Below are 17500 nucleotides of genomic sequence, written 5' to 3' on the forward strand. Positions count from 1 at the left end.
TTGTTCTACCGGAAGGCACAGCCATTAAAGTTTGCAACTTATATTTTCTGTCTGAGGCTCAGAAAGTTTCTCAGCATTTTCTCAAAGGCACATGGGTAACTTTATCGCTTATGAAAGTCAGGCATAAACTCCATAATGTTTTAGCTAAAAATAAGAATCTGATTCCCATGTCTTTGATGACATTCTAGGTTACAAGGCTGGGTATAGAAAATTGTGTAAAATAGAATTACAATTGAAATATTTGTTCTGGCTCATTCTATTGGTATTATCTTTTTCATCCCTTAAAGAGTTATTAAATGCTTTCATTTTTAATATTAAAAAATCAATATTTAAAAAATCAGTGTTTTTAAGATTAAAACCACTACTTTTAACAAAATGACAGGAAAAAAAAATAAGGTACAACCTACTGGGAAACTCATCCTGCCATCGCCCCCCTCCCACACACACACACACTACCAAGCACACACACAGATACATCTGACCAGACCCTAGACCTGGATGCCATGCAGAGATCAAAGCCACATATAGACACACACATGTGTTCACACATGCACAGGCTGGAGGGGATGGTTGCTGGTTCAGGAGTAAGTATCAAAATAGTTTTAGAAATCACTGTCCAACCTGGCACAGGCATTAGAAAAACACCCTTTGCAAAGGAAGGGGAAAGGATGGTTGTGTGGATAGGGAGGTAGCATGGGCAGCTAGCCCCAGTTATCTTTTCTCTGTGCCACCTGGCCTCCAGAGTAGCTGCCTGTAAGAGAAGCCAGTAATGAGTGTGCCCCAGAAGCTCTGGGCTCAGTCTGGGGCCCACACCCTGAAGCCCAGGTTGGCAGGTCTAGCTGGAGCCCACAGGTTAGCAGGTGCGGGTCTATGTGAAGGGCCATGTAGGAGCCAGGGGTCCTGAATCCCAGTTCAGAACAGGGCAGGTAGTGGTCCGGCAGTTCTGGCCTTCCTCACCTGATCAAGACGGCACAGGCTTTAGCCTCGTCTTCCACCAGATTCCTCGGATTCTTTCCAGATTTTTCCAAAGAGCCTAGGAAATCCTTCACATCCCCCACTGTGATGTTCCATCATGTTCAGCATGGTGTTGATGCTGTTGGCTGAATCGATGGACATAGGTGAGAGCAGAGCTGCGGTCTGCTCTGGGGTGTCAGCTCCCTCGCTGCAGACAGGATCAGGGTCTCCATCATGGCTCCATGGGGCCAGGACAATGCCCAGGGTCCTGTTAAGCTTGGTTTTGCTTGGGCAACTCTGGGAGCCTGTTGCTGGCACAGGAGGCATCATAGGGCCAGCTGATGTCCACAGACCAAGTGGCTGTGTTACCAGGCACATAGGGAGAAGTATTTAAACTCAGACAGGGACTGAGTTGCTGATGTCCTTCCAGATACAGAAGTAGAATATCTGGGTTCCTAGGCCAGCCACCAAGAAGATGTGTACGTTGCCCAGTTTGGTGAAGCGGGACAGAAAAGTCTCGGCATAGTCCTCACAGACCACTCTGGCAAACATGGGCTGTGCCACTTTACGCACAGGGCAGTTCTCATGGGCTCTGAGCTTGAACTTGGTGTTGTGGCTCACCTTGAGTTGTGTGAACACCTCAAACGGCTAGTCAGATGCAAGGAATATTGCATCGTCTCCCTGCTTGTCTGGCACTTGTGCCAAGTCCCACGAGAACTCAGATCTCGGGCAGCAGGTGGACGCGCACTTGCAATATCGCGAGGGCGACCACCGGCACGCGCGCGGTGCAGGTGCTATGTCTCCTTGCCGCGTGTGGGCTACTCCGACCACTCCGGCTGCTTCCTGCCTCCCTCTCCTCCAAATTGTAGGCAAACAATGGATACTGAGAAAGTGCCACATGGTAGGTCCGTGGTGGGCTACTTCTCGAAAGAATGTATCAGCAAAATAAAGGCAGCACACAAGGCCTGAAGGAGTTGTCACCCAAGCAGGGTCCATGTGGCACCTCACCAGTCTTATCTCCACATCCCGGGGCAAGCCTCCTCCGCCAGCTGTGGCCTCCTGCAACTTGATGTTGGCATGGGTGGCCTGCATCTTGCCCGAGTCGCGGCCGTTGCGGGTGAGCTGGAAAGACTGGTGCAGAGACTTCTTGAGCGACTCCATACAGAAGAGTGGCTACTCCATGGCCAGGGGGTGGTTGGGGTGAAGAGTGTACTTAGCTAGCACAGGGGTCTTGTGCTACTGGTGGAAGAGGCCAAAGCCATGACTCGTGTCAAAGGCCATGAGGCTCCCCTTGGTGTGTGAAGCATGACGGTAGGCCCGGAACCAGCATATTGAGCTGGAACTGGGTGAGCCACGGCAGCGGCCTTGTGCACAGGCTCAGCTACTCAGGGACCGTCCACGTGATCTTCTCTTGTTCCTGGAGAAGGTCCATGCTGGCCACACTGACTCGGCACATCATTTAGCTCCAGCACCTCTCCCACAGTGCCAGCCGCCATCATCTGGGCTGTCTACTCACAAGCACTACCTTCTTTCTGCCTAGCCACGAATCGCTCCTGTAGAAGTCGAAGCAACTCACCTTGTAGAAAGGGCGTCCAATCATCCTTGGTGGCCAAGGCCAGGCTGTCGGTGTGCTTGTAGTCCTGGAAGAAGCCAGCTCTGCTTAGCTTGTAGAGCAGTCGCAGTGCCACACCGGCAGCATTGCAGAACTGTAAAGTGCCACTCTCATGGCGGGTCAACAGCAGCCCTCACTGCAATGGCTCCTGGGCCAAGTTTTGACCCGGTAATAGGCCAGTTTGGAGGTGTTGGAGGCGGCTGGGGGCTCTACTGCTCACCAGCATTTAGGATACAGGCCCACAGCTCGGCAGGGATATTGGTGATGTGGGCGGAGCAGGTAAATAATAGCGGACGGGTACTCTCTGTCTTAATACTGAGTACATACGGGAGAATAATTTTTCTAGTACTTAACTATACCATTTGTCAATACATGACTTAGCAGCCACACCCAAATATGCTGGACACTCAGTGAGCAGTTGGACACATTCTTTGAGACAAAAGCTAGGTATGGAGAAAGTTGGAGGAAATCAGAGCATTATAGAGACTATCTACACTGTGAGACTATCTATACCATCTCTTAGTTTTTACCATCAATATTGTAATTTCTAAGTTATTCTCTCATTAAATTAGTGGTTGAGCAGGTGTAGCTAAAAATGTCTTCAATCACTTCTATCTTAATTTGAGAGAAGAGTTTTGTAAGTCATTGAAATTTAATTTTAGAATCCCATTGGGTAAGCTGGGAAAAAATAAAGGAAGACAAACTGGAGTTTTTGGTTTTGCTTTTACATCTGGTAATACAATTAGGGCTTTTACAACCAAAAGAAACAGATAAACTGCCGTAGAAAATTATGACATTTCCAACAGGTAATAGATTAAAAGATTTTATATATGTTTGCAAACTCATCTCAGCATTTCTGGAAAGAAAAGTGTTGCTATTTGCATTTTATATATGTCAGTAATATTAAATTATTAAAGAATATATATATAAAAAATAAGTAAATATTTTAAATGTGAACATATCTATATAGTATATGTATATACTCATATATACACATGTATATACACATATATACACATGTATATGTATATACACACACAGAGAAGGAGAACAGTTTAGATTTCCCAGTTTTTAGAATTTCTTTTTTTCATCAAGATTTTCTTTCAAGGATGTCTTTCGTGTAAGCATATTAGAATGTTCTGTTTTCCATATCATTTATCATTTAGTTGTCATGTTTTATTCTTTGTTTCAACTGGGTAATGTAAAGGGATCAATGGTCCAATACATAAATTGACCAGAAGGGCTAGAGATGACAGTGTGTGCCTCACAATGAAACCCTTCTTAATGATATTTCTCTTATGAAAACAGCCTGTTGAAAAGCTGTTATAGAATCAAGAATATATCACCAAATAGAGGTTTGAAATGGCCCCTTACTCCCTGTACCCCTACCTCTACATATACACCACAGATACAAAAATCCTGTATAGAGTTGACAGCTGTCTTTTACTTAGGTTTCTAGACTTTGCCACTAACCTCACTGTTGAGCAAGTAAAAGTACATCTGCTTTCCAAAAAAGCTCCCAGTGAATTACAAATGTAGACTATAATTTCTAACTTAGTGCAATAATCCATAAACATTAGCATTACTCCCAAACTATGCCCAGTATGCAAAATAAATCATGAGTCACACAATATTTGCTCCAAAGCCAAGCCTATCCTTCACATGAACAATTTTCAAAAACGATGCAGACAGATTCATGAGTAACACTGATGCTAATTTTTAGAACTATTCCTGCCTTTTGAGACTATTCTTCAGTATTAGGTTCAGGTCCTACAGTGAACTGAACACAAAGCTTAAAGATGAACAAATGTAAATTAAGACAAGTGATTATATTTTCGGTTAATATATTGAAAAAGTATACTAAAGGAAATTTTACACTAAATTTTTTGAGCTATAATTTTGCTTCCTCATATGTACAAGTGCATACACATACAAACATAGAAACACATACACTCACTATACACACATGCCTTGCTTTTACTAAAAATGGGCTGACATTCTGGATTCAGTAATTTTCAGGGGCATATAAAACAGGAATTTAAAAAGTATATCATTTAGGGTCTCCACTCATTCCTATCAGATTTCCTTCTGCATAGGTGCCCTTTTGATGGTCAGGATCAACATTAAGAAACATATTCACTATCAGGTAGATGACAACATCTGTTTTAGTTTTATTTTTAGCAGCAAAACAGCCCAAGATTTTCTTTATAATTTATTTTTGGTATCATTCCATTTTCTCTATGCTGCCCTTTTGAAGTCCATTTAAATCTTCCTTAAAATATAGTAAGCATTCTTCTAGAGAATGCCTTTGCTTTGTAATGCAGAGCTTTAGCAGTATATCTCAACATATTATTTGTTTTCATCCCTGAAGTTTTATGTTGTGATGAGCTCTTAGAAGTTTGCTTTTTAGGATAACTTTTTAGACTGTCAGATTTCTACATAGGACTCATTGCCTTCTGACTGGGATAACTCACATATAATTTAAATTTTCTTCATTTTATTACGGAGTGTTATGAGATGTTTTTAGGTTTCCAAACTTATATATACTTAATGTATTAAGAAAAAAATGCTCAAGATGAGTCTTCAAGAGACTCAGGATGAAACAGAAAACAGGGTAGTGAAAGAATCAATGTCTGGTGTTAACATTGGTAATTGGGGCATGGATAGGCATGTTGTCAAAGCACATCTCATATCTAAAAGCAAGACTACTGATAATTTTACAAAAACTATTGCATGGATGCTGCTCTGACTGCTTCTCTATTCTTTTCTAATAAGTTCATGTCAAGTCCAGTAGGGGAGGAGGTGTTGATTTTCTTGGGGGAACCAATCCATCATTGCTCTGAGAATACCAGAACAGGCACCAGGTAATGGGGGAGTTTGGATTCTATTCCAAGGATGGCATCGCTTGGTTACTTCCTTCTAAGTAATCCATTAGGTAATGGGTTTTACAAATCTCCAGTTAATAAAGATAGTTTTAAAGAAAACAACCGAGAGTAAATGTGTTGTCATAATTGACAGGTGTTTTGACCACTTATCCACTTTAAAATTCTCAAGATGACATATTTATGTGTATGTGTGTTGTACCAATCCTCAATTCTATGCTGCCTGCTAACTTAGTTCAATCTAAAACGTTGGAAATGATTTCTTTCATTCCAAGATCCAAGTCATTACTATGAATAACTGAAAAGCAGGGCTCTAACCAACTGGTAACTTCTTTCCACCTTGAAATAATCCCGTTTACTGGCCCTGGTTGTGGTCATGCCTGATACTTCTCCCAGTTTTCAGGCTCCTTTGCCAGCTCTCTGCCTATTGTGGGTCTGTACTTAAAGCACTCATATTCCTTGTTGAAATGTTTCCTGACAATGTAAGTGTAATATTAAATGTTCATGCAGTTTTTCACATGTTCCTCCTTTGTGCCAATTATGTATCTTGATTTAGTCTTTTGTGTCTATTTTTTTCCTAACTTACACAGACTCTTTTTTCCACCGGCTAGTGTCCTGACGCAAATGTTCTCTCCCTTGTCTCTCAAGGTGCAAGCTTAGTGCTAGACTTTCCCTTTTTCATCCTGCTTAGAAATTCTATGACATTCATTGTCTGTGTTATTTCCGGAAGATGCCCAATAAATATTTGCTGAATTGAAATATGTATTTCATAAGGGATGGTGCCTTAGACAACCTGACAATGCATGTGGTATTGGATCTTTTAAAAACATATTTTTTGATTCACAGATTGGTTTGATAAACTATTTTGCTTGAGTTTTTCTTTTTTTTTAGAAAGGTCAGATTTCTGATTTGTCTAAACTCTTGCAAGCCCTCTATTTCAGATAGTAATTCCTCAAAGGAACTCAGCTATTTCCCTTCTATGTTACTGTGTAATTTCTGATTCCTATAGGTTTTGCTGTGTGTATCTTATGGGGAAAAAAGCATTTGTCCAGTATGCTTTTTTTGTAGGAATAACTGGAAGGGCAATAATGCGTCATTTTTTCACTTTTAAAAAATGGAAGGGGAGGCTTTTAATTGTACAGGAAATTTAATTAGACTTAAACTAATTAAATTCATTTTTTTTATATTAACATGTTCACAAATATTATTGCATCTCGTTAGATTTCATTCTTCTAGCCTTACTGAACAATATTCACTAGTAGTTTCAGATTACAATAAGTTCATTATGAAGATAAGGTGGAATTAGTGTAGGAAGCTCAGCTGGTTGAAGGGGTCTGTACTTTAATTACTGCAGAGGGTGTGCATATTAATTACAACACAAGTGATATTTACTGTACCTCAGGAACATATGACAGGGTAAAGATACTGACAGCACCAGCTAATAAACTCAGTATGATAATGAGAAGAAAAGACCATAAAAATAGAAGGAAATAAAATTATTCATAAAGTATATTGATCCCAAAGTAAAGACATTAAGCTCTGATGAAGGGCAACAAAAGGGAAGCTCCTCACTTTATCAAACAAATAACCAAAGTCGAGAAATGTTAGCAGGGAGACAGATTGTCATTATACTGGTCACATGATCACACTCCAGAGAGTACACAGGAGCCATAAAGTGGGAGATTTTTAATAAATCAGCAGAAAGCCATACTGTCACCTGCAGGAACTGAGGTCGCAATGGCTAAGGACAGCTCCTGAGAGTGGAGAAGTCGGATATGCTGCAGTGCAAACTGGAAGGAACCACATGCATACAAAATTTGGTTCAAGAGTCACTTTCCCTTCTGGAAAAGCAAGGGAGCACCTAAAAATACTGTGAGAATTGCTCTCAATAGTAACCCAGAGGCTATCATCCACTTTTCCCTGCGGTTTGAAGTCACCAGCTATGATTTTGAAATGGCGAAGGGGAACAAGTGGGAATTGAATAATTTTTCTCAGGAAATGCTCAATTATACCATGATCCTGTCTAAATCTATACAGCTCAAAGGAAAGTTCAAATTTTGGTCTACAGTGATTAAATCTGAGATTTTGTTCATTTTGTTTTGTTTTTATGGGAGTCTTCCAAAGCACTGGTAATTTTTTTTTCCTACAATTATTTAATCAGCTACTAACATTTACAAACAACTTATTTTAGGAAAATGAGGAGCTAAAATGCTAATTCTTATTTTATGTCAAGTAATTAATACAGTCAGGTTTCACTAATTCTTTGTTATTTTGGAATTTATTAGCAAAAATTTGCCACAAATTGTGCTCATAGTTGACTTATTATGGATAGAAAGTACATTAATTACCTATTTACTTTAACACATGATTTAATGATGTTGATCAAACTCTTAGAATTGCTTTAAGTTCATTTTCTGAGGAAAACATTTTTTTTTGGTGGGAATATGTATGAATAGTGATTTTAAACAGCGATATATATTTATGTGAACTTGAATCTGTATGTAATAGAATATGTAGTTCTAGTTAAAATGCCTCAAAGGAATAATAGTGAACCTATGGAAAATGGAGAGAAGGGCATACCTAGGATAGTACATAATCTGGGCCTGCAACTATAAGAGTTGTCTGGAGAAAGAAAACAGAAGTAGAGATTCATCATTTTATTTGAAATCTATAAAATTATAAATTGAAAGGATTAGACATCAGATTATAGAATGTAATTATAGAAGATATCACTTTGAAACTTGGATAAGACAAAGAAAAGAAATAGCCAATTCATTTAGATCTGAAGTATTTTAATTTATGCATCCTGGAGCAAAAGTGAAGATAACCCTTGACATCATTATGAAGTAAGGGTACCATCCCTTGCTTCCTATTTCTCCATCTGCTAATTTCAAGGCCTTTCTCTGTCTAGCATTAGAATTCCAGTTTTTTCATTTTAGACTTTTTTTTCTTGGTGAGGTTGAGAGATTATTTTACTCACATTAAGGTGAAATATATCCGAAAATATTTTTAGCTTAAGAGAATAATGCTTCATGTAAGCTCACGTTATAACAACTGTTATAAAGTAGTTATGTATGAGAAAGACCTAACTGAAATTACTCAAATATATGAAATAATTATGAGCATAAACCAAATGAAAGGCCAAGCATAGTCAGAACATGGGAAAAAGAGGCGGCAAGTCAAGTTTATAACTGTTATTGTGGTGAATGGGGTGACTATGTGTGGTATTAGAATGTTAACACACCAAGGCCTTTAGGACTGTATAATACCTAGAACATGATGGGTAGGTGTTTGATAAATATTTATTGAATGAACAAACAAATGATTGAATGATTGAGGGGATCCACCTCAGATGATATTTCATCAGTTCTTGAAAATTACTGGCAGTGTTTCTATTGTACTTAATGAACTGGGTACTGTCTATAACACTGGTGTTTGGCTTTTTGTGCTAGTGTTTCCTAATTACACTATCTCTGTCATCACCTAAGACGTAAATGCTGGCCAGGGTAGATTACCACTTTCAAATAGTTAGGCCCTTGTACTATGGATATAAAGGATATAGGTGATAATGGGAGATTGATGCACATGTGTTGAAATCTGGTACATAAAGTCATCTGCAGTTCACCCCTTGGGAGGTTCAAATAGTTTTATGATAAACATAAATGGCTTTAGCAGACTCTCAATTATCAAGATGTCGATGTATGATTTTTATCCAAAATATTCTGACATTGGAAACAAAAGTATGGTTTAGATGCATACCAATTATACATATAAGTTCCTCAAGAACATATGGAAAATTCCAAGCCTATGATCCATATCAATTAGGATTTAGGCAAGGCTATTTATTAGTATTGAAGATTCAGAAAAAAAAAAAATAGAAGCAAAATAGAGGGAAAATTTATTTAAAATTTAGTCAAGTATTAAGTCTAATTTTTCTATTAGTGTTTTATGGGTTTCTGATATGAATTAACTTCTTTTGATCAGGTTTAAAATTTTTCCTTAGTATTTTTTTCCTGGTATCTCTCATAAAGTTCCTCCTGCTTCCCTTGTACCATCTCATTTGCCCTGAGATTCTTCTCTTTCCTCATACACACTGCTTCAATAATCTACGATTCCTCGTTCACCATTATTTTTCATTCTCCTTCCGTCTAATTTGGTTCTGATACATATTTCTACAAACTTTCTTTTTTCTTTCATGTTCCCATTTTAATGGCTAGTTTTTGAAGTTCACATTCTAGAATCGTTCTCTTTTCCATCAGAGGAAGGGTTAAGTTTTTGAGAAACTAGTTCGAGGCATCTATCAATGTCTAAGAAAAGAGGGCAATCCTTAGGTTCCTTCATTTATTTCTTCTATGAATAATGAAGAGGTAAAAAATATTTGATACAACTATTAAATAGATGGATTCTGATATTCAATATGTTTGTAGAAAGCATAGAACTTAGGAATTAAAATAGCAGTGAGACAAAATGGGTTCTATTACCTAAAGATCATGGTAAGTAGCCTACATTGTAAGGTTAAGGAAATTGTTATTTTTACATTTGGAATAAGTATATGGACAATCTTGCCACACTATATTGGTTGAAATTAAATATTTAAGTTTAAACAAATTAAATGACCTTTGAAAATGTGGTATTACATTTGAACCAATATGATTTGCAATCTCTACAGTTACCGGGAGCCACAAAATTCTTATGTTTCCACTATGGAGAAAATCTTGATCTTCATTGCAGTGAGCAAAATTTACAGAACATTCCCAAAGCATTTGAACCTTCGTGTAGAGTTTAATTCCTTTAAGCACTTCAAGCTTTGAGTAATTTTATAGATTACAGTTTTAGAAGGTTAACTCAGTTATAAACAGATTTATATTTGTGTATGTTGATGATTAGAAAAAAAGTATTTTGTGGAAGTCTGAGGAAGTAAGATTAAATACATAATTAAAAACTGCAACATTCTAATCAATAAAAGAGATGGATATGATTGTTCTTGCCATTCTATTTCTTGGACCTTGTAAATCTTCATAAATTACTTTTCTTTTTTTAAAAATAGATTGTGTTGCATATTCATTGCTACAACATGGGAGTCATAGTTAAGATTTTCTGTAAGTGTTAGGTTATAGAGCTTTAAAGAGTGTTTTAAAATAATAATTCATTGAGAAACCTCAAAAGTGCCTCATTCAATAGTATTAATAGAAACAAAGGAACAGAAAAGGCAACTTGTGATAGAAAATTTGCAGATCTCTTGGAAACTGTCAAATTGATCAGTATCACTATATCGGGAATATCAAAGGTGCTGTGCTTGTTATTTGATTTAACAATATAAATATCAAAGCAAAAATGTTTGATTCATTTGGGAAAGATAATTTTTTCAGTTACCTTTTCTGAAACAATCTCCATCCTCTGTTCCCTCATTCTTGTTACAATTAGTTGTTACCTACTGTTGCTTGTGATTTGTTGGCAGTCTCTAACTGCAATCTGTTGCTCTGTGACAGATTCTTTTAGCCCACAGACTCATTCCTGAATTCAGCCAAAATGAAATATATATATATATATATGTATATATATATATGTATGTATATATATATGTATGTATACATATATATACATATACATATATTTGTATATGTGTAAAAAATCTAAGTCACATTGCTCTGGCTAAAGTGGCAGATTATTCTTTTGAAAGAATGCTCTTAGGGGAGACTGTTAAGAGAACCTGCATGTATATAAAGGCAATAAACAACATTGAGTGACCCCTCTCTGTAGAACAGGTTCAGAGTCCACATGCATAGAATGTGGAACTGGAAGTATGTTCGTTTACTATCATCACTTTAAAGAGAAAATTTCAGAGGAATATTTTAGAGGAGTTGCTTCGAGCCTACAGAACAGAATTTGTAGAAATCCTGTTGTTTATACCCACACACATATAGATGTATACACACACCACTGAGTTTAAGTAATCCCAGTAAGATTCATATTGCTATGGTTTTTCAGCAAAAGAAATTATAGTTTTGTTGCAATCAATTTAACAGTCAGAGCTTTGGTGTGGCAAAATATATGCTTCGTAGCCCTTCAAAATTTACGCAGTTAGTACATATAGATATATGCTGTATATATTTTGAAGTGATACGTATGTTGAAATTTTTCCTCATTTAAAACCATGCTGCATAATTGATTGGAAGAGTTACTCTCGTCACAGTCTATTTTTGCAGCAAAGCAGAGGCTATTTGAGATGGTTGTGTGTGTGTGTGGTTTTTTTTCCCCTTAAATGCTTTATTGCAAGGAAAAGAAAAACTAGTCATTATATAGCAAGATCCTATTCATTGTTGATTTGTTCTGAACAATGCTGAATTAAGTAACATTACTGCATGACAAGATAAATATAGAAAAAAAAGTTTATTAACTTTTGATGTCACTGTCATCTGACTCAGTGGAACCCTCTTTGGCGAAACACACACATTCATTGACATTTAAAAAACATGTAGTTCCTTGAATTTGCTATTTTGTAGACCCGAGGAACAGTTGATTCTCAACATTTCTGTAATAAGGTTACCTCAATCACAAAGCCAGAGCCATAAGAGCTGCCAAATTGAGAAAACTGGAAGGCTATTGAGGAAATACTGCTATTGAACCAAAGGCAGATGCTTCACTGTATGTTATACATTAGTGGAACACCCTCAATTTGTCAGCATGCATTTTTTCCTCAAAGTATAAACTAGCCACTGTCTTGGTTCCTGTTTCCATTTAGAGTTTTTAAAGGGGCCCCCTTGTTTGGCTCCTGGAAAGCTACCAGCTTTCCTCACTCTGAAAATAAGACAAGGTAGTTATTCATGAGAAATTACTTTAAACACTTGTGAAATACTTTAAAAAATTTTTTCAAGCTCAATTTGGTAGGATGCTGTAGGTGTTACAGTCATTAGGTAACTTTATAAATAAACCTATGATAGCTGAAGCAGAATTTATACAGTAGGCCAATACAAGCATACTTTGTTTTATTGCACTTTACTTTATTGCGCTTCACAGATGTTGTGGTTTTTTTACAAATTGAAGGCGAGACCCTCCACCAGCAAAAAGATTACGACTTGCTTTATTGCGATGGTCTGGAACCGAACCTGCAATATCTCTGAGGTATGCCTGTAATATGCAAGCCTTTGGGGCTAGTGAATAGCATAGGCAGAATTAGGTTGCAAAATGCTTGCATTTTTAGTCTAATTACTCTTTTCACCAAATCATTTTATGAAGAAAAGGAAAAGTCCTTAAATATAGAAATATGGAAATCGAGAACTGAAAATGTTACTTACTCCATGTAACCAAGGGGCATACTTTATTTTGCATTATTACTGCCTTTGAAATCACTTAGGATAATCTTTTTCCAAAATTATAAGGTTTTTTTTTACAATTAAACTTTAAAAATTTTATGTTCTATAGACTTAAGACAAGAAAAATTACTTAAATACACTAATTCATTGGAATATTATATAAAAGTTTACTTTTAACATGATTTCATTGTACATTGACTCTAAAGACTTTATAAATTTATTTGGATTTTACAAGATCAGAATAAATGGCAGAAAACACACAGAAACTAATTCAAACATATTTCTTTGTTCTGGTAAATTACTACATATGCCTCTAGCTCCCTAGTATGTGAGGTTCTATAAAAGGAGGGTTTTTTTTTTTTGCCCTCCCAGTGTGTTTTATCCACCATTTAAAAACACATTTGAAATATATTGCAATTGCGTGAGAAGTGACATAAATACATTTGGTGATTAATATTTATTTGATCAACTGTGAGTACAACAATATGACTTCTAATTTGAAACTACACAAGCTTCCTTTTTAGAAATCCTGCCTTTCAAAGCTTTTCATTTGCTGTATCACAGGCTGATCTTGAAAAGAGAATCTGTTAGGTATACTTTTCCCTATTTTTCCAATTTGAATTGTTGAAACAGAAGTGTGGGTATTTAGCCCTATTTCAGGTGTGCCATACTGAAACTTGCAAAATGTGTGAGGGGATGGAGAAACTCTTGTACTCTAAGCTTCTGGGTGATTCCTGAAAGCTTGGCCTGTTAAAACGTTATCCAGGGTGTATGTATTTGAAGGTGTGTATATATATTCTGCAGTATATAAACATGCTCACACACACATTCTGTAGAAATGCCAGAGTAGATGTCAAGACAATATCTCCCAATGTTAAATAAAGATCCTGTTTTGTTTTTTGTTTTTTGTATTATTGTTCCTATTGTTTTATTTCTATCCCCTGTCCTAACGGTGTCTTTTGTGGTCCTTTAGCTGTTATGAGATGGGCGGGTGAGCAGCCTCCAGAATTGACGCCAGCTGGTTTGGAAGACTGGCAAACCCTCAACTCTCCCTCTATCTACCATGTAATAGATTGACTTTATTATCTGCCGTAGCTCCATGCCATGCCCAGTCTCCAGTGGTCCAGAATGCGGGCATATAACACAATCCTATTCGCTATCACATTGATTTTGATTTATTCCTAACTTCAGGAATTGCCTTTTAACAACTACCAAAAAAGTGAGGGTCATCCACTTCTAATGCTGGAAACCCTGTGATAATCTGTTCCATGCATTCAAATGAAAATATGACTTCTTGGCAGAGAATAGCATTATAATGTAAAATCCCATATGCTGTTATACAGTATGTTGCAATCTGTTTTACGGCTGCCTCTATTCTAACGAGTGAATACTGCCAATAAAGCAATTGAAGATAACACTAATTGCTTATTTCTGTGATCCATAATTTTTATGGCTGCCTTATAGCTCTTTAGTCAAATAGATGCTTTTTGGCCTTTAAGATCTAGAACTCATGTACGGTAGCAACTGAAACTGGAAATGTACACGCTGGCCTGAGAGGATTTTCTGTACTTGATGAATAGGATGCAGCAGAAAAATAATGGAAAGATAAGAAAGAAAAGAAGTCTTAAATAAACTTTAATAGGTAAACACTAGATTTTATCAATATTTAGGTAACTTTAAATAAATTCATAAATATATGGCTGTGTATGAAACTCAGGCTGTTGGGTCTTTTTTGGCTTCATGCATTTTGGGTCCTCTTAAATGCAAAGGTGACCATGGAAAACATAGAGATTTTTGGGCACAGCTAGTTGGAGATGAGGCCCTACGTTTGAGTCTGGGCTTTGCCACATATTGATAATGCAATGTGTGATCTTGAGACAATGATTCAAATTTTCTGAGTTTAGATTCCTTTCAGAAGTGTGGTGATGACTAAATGGATATGAACCCACTTTGCTAACTGTAAAGTACTAGATGCTTGTTAGTATATGTCTATGCTTGATCCCTGTTTGAGGCCATCATGACATGCCCTCTCATGAATAATCTTATAGAAACCTCAAATTATGTAGTATTTGTTCAGGAATATATCCAGTCTTTTGCTACTCAAAGTGCAGCATTGGCATCACCTGGAAACTTGACAGAAATGCAAAACCAAGACTCTTCCCTTTATCAAAATCCCTAATTAGTATGCACACTAAAGATTAAGAAGTTCTGATCTAGTCTAACTTACCTCATGGACGAGAAGGTTGAGATTCAGCCAGATGATGTGATTCACAAGAGGTCACGTAGTAAGTACGTTCAGAGCTCAGCCAAGATGAGAGCTTGCGTTTTCTGATTCTAAATCTAATCCACACTGTCTCCACCTTAAAAATATGAAAGGTTTAATTTTATTCTGACAGATTTCAGATGAACTACTTAGGTTCAAAAGTGGGTAATATATTTGTAGCTTAAAATAGTGTAAGTCAGAAAAGCCATCTGTCTTTGCTTAATTTGGTCAAATAGTGAAAACAAAAATCAAAGCAAACAATAGGTTGTAATACAGAGCTTAAATTGTATATAAAAAGTGTCTAGAATACCCATAGATTTCTATTCATGAAGTTTGTTAGATAAGTTCTCCAGTTCTCAAATGGAAGAATTTAGCTCTTAAATTCAAAGTGCATGTGCAAAGATCACTGGGACCTAGTATTCCACTTTTATATTTGTATCCAGTTTTTTAGCTAGTATCATCCCTTTGGTAAGAAAAAGAGATGATGCTTATGTATAAATATTTCTTCTGTTCTAATGGAAATATATCATGTGCTATGCCCAAATCAGGTGCAAAAGGATTTTTCCAAAATAATAGCTTGAAAATGCTCACAATTCCTCAATGCACTAGATAAGCAGTTCTGAAAAATAACACTAGATTAGTTCAATAATACATAGTATATAGTATACTATTACACTGGCAATATTTCTTATATTTATTAAGAGTTGAAAACTGTGAACTACATATAAATTATCTCATTTAATCTCAAGCAAAAATCTGTGAGATGCTATTATTTTTATAAGTGAAATGATGAACCTCAGGTTGAGAGAGCACAAGAAAAGAACTTGCCCAAGGACACACAGCCAGCAAGATAAAACAAGGAGAAACTCAGAAAGAATTTATGGGAACCTTCCAAAATAATGTTGTGACTTGGAAGTCAGACTTTGAGTTGTAATTCCTTAAATTCTGACTTTAGATCTCTTCTCTCATCATGAACCTCCACCACAATTTTGTGCAGTGAAGTTGGATTGGTGACCTTTTCTTGCTTTGGCATCATGCACATAGATGGGTGAAACAGTATGTGTCCCAGACTCCTGGAGGAGTCTGTAGCCATGGATGGAAGGGGCCTTAAACTAAGCTCTCCACAGTCAATTGCTGCTTCCTCAAAGATGCTGAGTCTAGGTTCTTGGTTCATTCAACAGGTTTTATTCTCTAGTGCTGAGACTGACAACAAATAAAGCTTGTATTAAAAATGCAAACATATTTGCAGATGAGAAGTACTTTTCATATTTAATGAAAGCTGCATGGGCATTCACAGAGAAATGAGTATTGAATAGAGGAGGTGGCAGAGCTCCTCTATGGTTCTAGATACAGCTGTGGGCATTTTATGACGGAAGGTGTGGAGCTGGAAAGAAATGGTTGAGAGAAAAAGAAGGAGTAAGAATGAGAAAGAACTGGTACTAGTAATTGCAGAGGCAGTCTAAGTAACAGCGATTAATAAGCAAATGGCAAAGTACTCAATCTGGAAAAAGAAAATACACACACACAACCAATCTTATGATGTTCACCCTCGTTTTATATGACACATTCAGCTTCTTCTTAATAGTCCATGTGTGGAATCTTTAAAGCTGTACCTTCCCAACTGTTAACTGTTAGTATATTCCAAAACCTCATTATGAAAGGAATGTAATCAGAAAAATAAGGACTATTGCAACCAGCCAGCTGTAACCTACAGCATTCAAGTAACTCTTTTGCTATAAGAGACAAACCCTGATTACTTAATTCTAACACTTTAACACTTCATAGAAAAAAAGACAGGTTTTCCTTCAACTTATTTTTCTTTATATGTTAGAAGACTAGATTCTATGTTACAGTTCCAGGTTTCACTACCTGATTTTTTTTTAAATACTGGAAAAAAGATATATTTAAATATTTCTAGCTGCCCAACATGATATCATTTTGATATAGTGCAGTATTTATGATACTTACCCTATGCTATTAATGAGATTTTTCAGAGAAAAAAGAGTAGATCATCTCATAAATACACACAAAAAAAGGTAACATGACAAAATTCTGATTTCTTCGAAGAAACCTCATGCAATGTGCAACCCATCAAGATTATAGAAACAGAATGATCTTTAATTTTTTCTTTAAATCACGGTTAATTTTTGAAACCTTTCTGCTTTACTTTAGAAATGGGACTTTAGCACTGCCTTTTTTGTTGAGCTCTGATCAGCTTGATTTTTCAGCTACACTAAGGTGCTTTTATTTCACCTCTGTGAAATTGGCTAGTTTCCTAAAGTTATTCTTTCATTATAATTTAACACATTAAAAAGAGAGTAGAAAAAAAGATCTAATATGGTATTATTTTATTACTACATAAAACTCCGTTGTCAGAACGGCAAATACAGAAAAGGCTCTCCACACAGATGGCTAAAAAGTTAAAGCCGAGTAAACGATCAGAGAGAGAGAGAAAAACAGAATCATATTATAGTCT

The 17500-nt window shown here is 36.6% G+C and overlaps 1 pseudogene; it reads right to left on the reverse strand.

The window, feature by feature from the left end:
- Positions 1-953: 953 nt before the first annotated feature.
- On the reverse strand, positions 954-14993 carry LOC102891449 (annotated as a pseudogene).
- Between the last annotated feature and the right edge of the window lie 2507 nt (positions 14994-17500).

Source organism: Pteropus alecto, unplaced genomic scaffold, assembly GCF_000325575.1.
Source record: "Pteropus alecto unplaced genomic scaffold, ASM32557v1 scaffold131, whole genome shotgun sequence".
Taxonomy (NCBI): domain Eukaryota; kingdom Metazoa; phylum Chordata; class Mammalia; order Chiroptera; family Pteropodidae; genus Pteropus; species Pteropus alecto.